Genomic DNA, 7,500 nt, shown 5'->3' with positions numbered 1-7,500 from the left:
GCCCCTTGTTTGTTCCCGACTCATCTTAGCTTCGCCTCCTCATGAACCGGCGGAACCTTTAACCGTTCCGGGTCCTATGCACTCTCCGTGTTTGGTTCATCGCTCATCTCTACATTACGCCGAGCTCAACTAGTATTGTTCGTTTCACCGTTTGATGCGAGATCGGGGTATACCCGGTACCGCGGTACTTCCCACCCAGGTTGGATGGCCGTACAACACTCAAGAAGTAACAACGTGCCGGTGCTAAGCACCGTCTCCTCAAGATCTACGAGTTCTGACACCTCTTGGCTACTTGACCCCTTTCCCGGTGGGTGCAAGTCACTCTACTCCGAGCCCTGGGACACCTTCCCAGGGTGTTTTCCATGTACCACTAACCCTTGGTTGGACACCTCTTGGCTACTTGACCCCATTCCCGGTGGGTGCAAGTCACCGTGCGGAACCTTTCGGCCGCTCTCCCTAGGACTGTGTTGCAGGCAAGCACAGTGGTTCCGCGACCTAGAGACAGCGGCACCCCTTGTTACTGCTACTCCGAGCCCTGGGACACCTTCCCAGGGTGTTTTCCATCTACCACTAGCCTCTGGTTGACCATCGGTGGAGGTAGTTGATTTCACCCAAAACCACCCTAGGTCACCGTTCCGACCGCCCAGCTACCGTTAAAACGCCTCCGGACACCAGGACACACCTTCCCGGTACCAGAACCAGTCGTAGTTGCCGTCACCCAAATTTCATACAACCGTCACCCACGGGCCGAAACACCTTGCCACTACATGAGTCTAGTATTAGGTCCTAGGGTCTCTTTTCGACAACTCCCGACCTCCCTGATATCGAATCGTCAGTTTACATGAGGAGGCTAAACTTTCTATGACGACTCAGTACAACCATACCTCCCTATAATAGTGAAATGTCAAATTCTAGGGCTTTTTGGCCATGGAAAATTCTGAAGCTCGGCACGAGCAAACATGACCCATGCTTGTATCTCCGAAACTATGAGTCTGACAGTTTTGCACCCTTCTGCGGAAAGTTGTGTCTCGGTAAGCCTAAAAAGTCAGTAGAACATCACGAAACGATCCGACCACTCCTTCGACCTGTTTTGGGGTTTTGCAGTTTTCCATGGGGTATTTTGTATGGGGAAAACCGACCCATGCCCGTATCTCCGTACCTAAGCGTCTGACGGTCTTGGACCCCTTTAGGTAAAAGTTGCATTCCGTCGAGCTGAACATTTCACTAGAACATCGCGAAACGATCCGACGACTCCTTCTGGGAGTTTTTGGGGTCGGAAGGTTTTCTGGGACTTAGTCTCTGGAGCAACATTTCTGAAGCTCGGCACGAGCAACCACGCACGTGTCTTATATCTCCGTAAGTAAGGGTCTGACGGTCTTGGACACCTTTAGCAAAAAGTTGCGCCCTATCGAATGGAACATTTCACTAGAACATCACGAAACGATCCGACCACTCCTTCGACCTGTTTTTGGGTTTTGCAGTTTTCCATGGGGTATTTTGTATGGGGAAAACCGACCCATGCCCGTATCTCCGTACCTAAGCGTCTGACGGTCTTGGACCCCTTTAGGTAAAAGTTGCATTCCGTCGAGCTGAACATTTCACTAGAACATCGCGAAACGATCCGACGACTCCTTCTGGGAGTTTTTGGGGTCGGAAGGTTTTCTGGGACTTAGTCTCTGGAGCAACATTTCTGAAGCTCGGCACGAGCAACCACGCACGTGTCTTATATCTCCGTAAGTAAGGGTCTGACGGTCTTGGACACCTTTAGCAAAAAGTTGCGTATAACCATCCTCGTCAATACTCTCGAACACTGTAACTCGATCCGACCACTCCTTGGTATACTTTTGTGGGTTGCCAGTTTCGGTTGGTACTTAGTCTCTGCAGACCAAATTCTGAAGCTCGGCGTGGGTACCGACTTTTCGTGCACGTCCGAGGGCCTCGACCGCCCCGAGAACCCGGACCTTCAGGATTTTGGCCATTTTTGGGGGTGCACAAAAGTGTTCGTAATCAACCTCGGATTGTACTTTTCATCATCTAGGGGCACCGTAGGGACCGAAAAAAGTGGTTTCGCATGATAGTCCACCTCGACCCATGTCGACCCTTGCGCGACCCCGACCTTCAGGATTTTGCTCTACGGAAGGGGGTCGACTTGTGCGCAACCCCGACCTTCAGGATTTTGCTCTACGGAAGGGGGTGCACAAAAGTGTTCGTAATCAACCTCGGATTGTACTTTTCATCATCTAGGGGCACCGTAGGGACCGAAAAAAGTGGTTTCGCATGATAGTCCACCTCGACCCATGTCGACCCTTGCGCGACCCCGACCTTCAGGATTTTGCTCTACGGAAGGGGGTCGACTTGTGCGCAACCCCGACCTTCAGGATTTTGCTCTACGGAAGGGGGTGCACAAAAGTGTTCGTAATCAACCTCGGATTGTACTTTTCATCATCTAGGGGCACCGTAGGGACCGAAAAAAGTGGTTTCGCATGATAGTCCACCTCGACCCATGTCGACCCTTGCGCGACCCCGACCTTCAGGATTTTGCTCTACGGAAGGGGGTCTACTTGTGCGCAACCCCGACCTTCAGGATTTTGCTCTACGGAAGGGGGTGCACAAAAGTGTTCGTAATCAACCTCGGATTGTACTTTTCATCATCTAGGGGCACCGTAGGGACCGAAAAAAGTGGTTTCGCATGATAGTCCACCTCGACCCATGTCGACCCTTGCGCGACCCCGACCTTCAGGATTTTGCTCTACGGAAGGGGTCTACCCTTGCGCGACCCCGACCTTCAGGATTTTGCTCTACGGAAGGGGGTGCACAAAAGTGTTCGTAATCAACCTCGGATTGTACTTTTCATCATCTAGGGGCACCGTAGGGACCGAAAAAAGTGGTTTCGCATGATAGTCCACCTCGACCCATGTCGACCCTTGCGCGACCCCGACCTTCAGGATTTTGCTCTACGGAAGGGGGTGCACAAAAGTGTTCGTAATCAACCTCGGATTGTACTTTTCATCATCTAGGGGCACCGTAGGGACCGAAAAAAGTGGTTTCGCATGATAGTCCACCTCGACCCATGTCGACCCTTGCGCGACCCCGACCTTCAGGATTTTGCTCTACGGAAGGGGGTGCACAAAAGTGTTCGTAATCAACCTCGGATTGTACTTTTCATCATCTAGGGGCACCGTAGGGACCGAAAAAAGTGGTTTCGCATGATAGTCCACCTCGACCCATGTCGACCCTTGCGCGACCCCGACCTTCAGGATTTTGCTCTACGGAAGGGGTCCTCTCTGTACAAGGTTTAGGGGTACATTTTCACCCAAAAACCACTATCGCTCATCCGAAACAACTCCTCGACATGTGTCTTCTCTGTGAATTTGGCCCCGATCTGACGAGTAGTTTTCGAGATATGCCCCTCTGAAGGTACATATTGGGACTTAGCCGATTTTCACCCATTGCGGTGTCTATGGGGTGTTGGGAATCGCTCTACCGACCAGCCGGTTGGAGATATCGAGTTGCGGTCTTCAGCGCAATTGCTCAACTCCGTAATGCCTACTTTTCGTCCATACACACAACACCTCGCAGAGTTCTCCTTCTGCCAGATATAGCGCGTGCCCCTTTGTTCGTGCACCGTTTTGGCCCGTTTTTCGCACATCGCTTCGAAACCATGCGTCCGACGGTTTTGCGTCCCAAGCACCGATGTTAGAACACCACCGTGGCTAACTTTCGTCCATATACGCCAACTCCGTGCAATGTCTCCATCACCCTGTTTTTGGGTGAAAACCCATTTCTGGGACTTAGCAGATTTTCACCCATTGCGGTTTCTATGAGGTGTTGAGAATCGCTCTACCGACCAGCCGGTTGGAGATATCGAGTTGCGGTCTTCGGCGCGTTTGCTCAACTTCGTAATGCCTACTTTTCGTCCATACACACAACACCTCGCAGAGTTCTCCTTCTGCCAGATATAGCGCGTGCCCCTTTGTTCGTGCACCGTTTTGGCCCGTTTTTCGCACATCGCTTCGAAACCATGCGTCCGACGGTTTTGCGTCCCAAGCACCGATGTTAGAACACCACCGTGGCTAACTTTCGTCCATATACGCCAACTCCGTGCAATGTCTCCATCACCCTGTTTTTGGGTGAAAACCCATTTCTGGGACTTAGTCGATTTTCACCCATTGCGGTGTCTATGGGGTGTTGGGAATCGCTCTACCGACCAGCCGGTTGGAGATATCGAGTTGCGGTCTTCAGCGCAATTGCTCAACTCCGTAATGCCTACTTTTCGTCCATACACACAACACCTCGCAGAGTTCTCCTTCTGCCAGATATAGCGCGTGCCCCTTTGTTCGTGCACCATTTTTGCCCGTTTTTCGCACATTGCCTCGAAACCATGCGTTCGACGGTTTTGCGTCCCAAGCACCGATGTTAGAACACCACCGTGGCTAACTTTCGTCCATATACGCCAACTCCGTGCAATGTCTCCATCATCCTGTTTTTGGGTGAAAACCCATTTCTGGGACAGCCGATTTTCACCCATTGCGGTGTCTATGGGGTGTTGGGAATCGCTCTACCGACCAGCCGGTTGGAGATATCGAGTTGCGGTCTTCGGCGCGTTTGCTCAACTTCGTAATGCCTACTTTTCGTCCATACACACAACACCTCGCAGAGTTCTCCTTCTGCCAGATATAGCGCGTGCCCCTTTGTTCGTGCACCGTTTTGGCCCGTTTTTCGCACATCGCTTCGAAACCATGCGTCCGACGGTTTTGCGTCCCAAGCACCGATGTTAGAACACCACCGTGGCTAACTTTCGTCCATATACGCCAACTCCGTGCAATGTCTCCATCACCCTGTTTTTGGGTGAAAACCCATTTCTGGGACTTAGTCGATTTTCACCCATTGCGGTGTCTATGGGGTGTTGGGAATCGCTCTACCGACCAGCCGGTTGGAGATATCGAGTTGCGGTCTTCAGCGCAATTGCTCAACTCCGTAATGCCTACTTTTCGTCCATACACACAACACCTCGCAGAGTTCTCCTTCTGCCAGATATAGCGCGTGCCCCTTTGTTCGTGCACCATTTTTGCCCGTTTTTCGCACATTGCCTCGAAACCATGCGTTCGACGGTTTTGCGTCCCAAGCACCGATGTTAGAACACCACCGTGGCTAACTTTCGTCCATATACGCCAACTCCGTGCAATGTCTCCATCATCCTGTTTTTGGGTGAAAACCCATTTCTGGGACAGCCGATTTTCACCCATTGCGGTGTCTATGGGGTGTTGGGAATCGCTCTACCGACCAGCCGGTTGGAGATATCGAGTTGCGGTCTTCGGCGCGTTTGCTCAACTTCGTAATGCCTACTTTTCGTCCATACACACAACACCTCGCAGAGTTCTCCTTCTGCCAGATATAGCGCGTGCCCCTTTGTTCGTGCACCGTTTTGGCCCGTTTTTCGCACATCGCTTCGAAACCATGCGTCCGACGGTTTTGCGTCCCAAGCACCGATGTTAGAACACCACCGTGGCTAACTTTCGTCCATATACGCCAACTCCGTGCAATGTCTCCATCACCCTGTTTTTGGGTGAAAACCCATTTCTGGGACTTAGTCGATTTTCACCCATTGCGGTGTCTATGGGGTGTTGGGAATCGCTCTACCGACCAGCCGGTTGGAGATATCGAGTTGCGGTCTTCAGCGCAATTGCTCAACTCCGTAATGCCTACTTTTCGTCCATACACACAACACCTCGCAGAGTTCTCCTTCTGCCAGATATAGCGCGTGCCCCTTTGTTCGTGCACCATTTTTGCCCGTTTTTCGCACATTGCCTCGAAACCATGCGTTCGACGGTTTTGCGTCCCAAGCACCGATGTTAGAACACCACCGTGGCTAACTTTCGTCCATATACGCCAACTCCGTGCAATGTCTCCATCACCCTGTTTTTGGGTGAAAACCCATTTCTGGGACTTAGTCGATTTTCACCCATTGCGGTGTCTATGGGGTGTTGGGAATCGCTCTACCGACCAGCCGGTTGGAGATATCGAGTTGCGGTCTTCAGCGCAATTGCTCAACTCCGTAATGCCTACTTTTCGTCCATACACACAACACCTCGCAGAGTTCTCCTTCTGCCAGATATAGCGCGTGCCCCTTTGTTCGTGCACCATTTTTGCCCGTTTTTCGCACATTGCCTCGAAACCATGCGTTCGACGGTTTTGCGTCCCAAGCACCGATGTTAGAACACCACCGTGGCTAACTTTCGTCCATATACGCCAACTCCGTGCAATGTCTCCATCATCCTGTTTTTGGGTGAAAACCCATTTCTGGGACAGCCGATTTTCACCCATTGCGGTGTCTATGGGGTGTTGGGAATCGCTCTACCGACCAGCCGGTTGGAGATATCGAGTTGCGGTCTTCGGCGCGTTTGCTCAACTCCGTAATGCCTACTTTTCGTCCATACACACAACACCTCGCAGAGTTCTCCTTCTGCCAGATATAGCGCGTGCCCCTTTGTTCGTGCACCATTTTGGCCCGTTTTTCGCACATCGCTTCGAAACCATGCGTCCGACGCTTTTGCGTCCCAAGTAGTGATGTTAGAACACCACCGTGGCTAACTTTCGTCCATATACGCCAACTCCGTGCAATGTCTCCATCACCCTGTTTTTGGTGAAAACCCATTTCTGGGACTTAGCAGATTTTCACCCATTGCGGTTTCTATGGGGTGTTGAGAATCGCTCTACCGACCAGCCGGTTGGAGATATCGAGTTGCGGTCTTCGGCGCGTTTGCTCAACTTCGTAATGCCTACTTTTCGTCCATACACACAACACCTCGCAGAGTTCTCCTTCTGCCAGATATAGCGCGTGCCCCTTTGTTCGTGCACCATTTTAGCCCGTTTTTCGTACATCGCTTCGAAACCATGCGTCCGACGATTTTGCGTCCCAAGTACCGATGTTAGAACACCACCGTGGCTAACTTTCGTTCATATACGCCAAACTTCTCAGACACCTCCATCCGAGAGTATTTCGTGTTTTCCCATATATTGCATACTGCCAGGGGTTTTCTTCCATACAACTTTCAATGTTCTGTAAAACACCCGTGCATCGTCCGATTGGACTGAAACTGCTCCGGCGCGCTCTCTGCCGTGCTACAACTCTGCGCAAACCATCAAAACCTCGATGCCTGCGTGCGCACCTAGCCATCTGAACTCCGTACACTCTGGCTTAACAGGCCTCTTAGCCCGTTACAACATGGCTAACCCACTGGTAACCGGTAACCGTCACTCGTCCAATGTGGTCCATCACCCGTGCAAGCTGTTTCGCGTGCTTGCGCTTGCTCCGTGAGCAATCCCGCGTGCATTCGGTTGGCTTCCAACAGCGTGTTCGTCTCGCAACAATCTCCTCCGTGTGTACGCCTGGTGCTATGCAAAACAAGTTGAAATTTTTCGGGAAGTCAAGTTTTGGGACTTGTACTTTTTTTCAACATTAAATGCAGCTTTTCGCACACCATAGCAACTCGGGCTTTG

The sequence above is a fragment of the Anopheles nili genome (assembly GCF_943737925.1).
Source record: "Anopheles nili chromosome X unlocalized genomic scaffold, idAnoNiliSN_F5_01 X_unloc_47, whole genome shotgun sequence".
In the NCBI taxonomy this organism is placed as follows: domain Eukaryota; kingdom Metazoa; phylum Arthropoda; class Insecta; order Diptera; family Culicidae; genus Anopheles; species Anopheles nili.
This window is presented reverse-complemented; position numbering follows the sequence as displayed.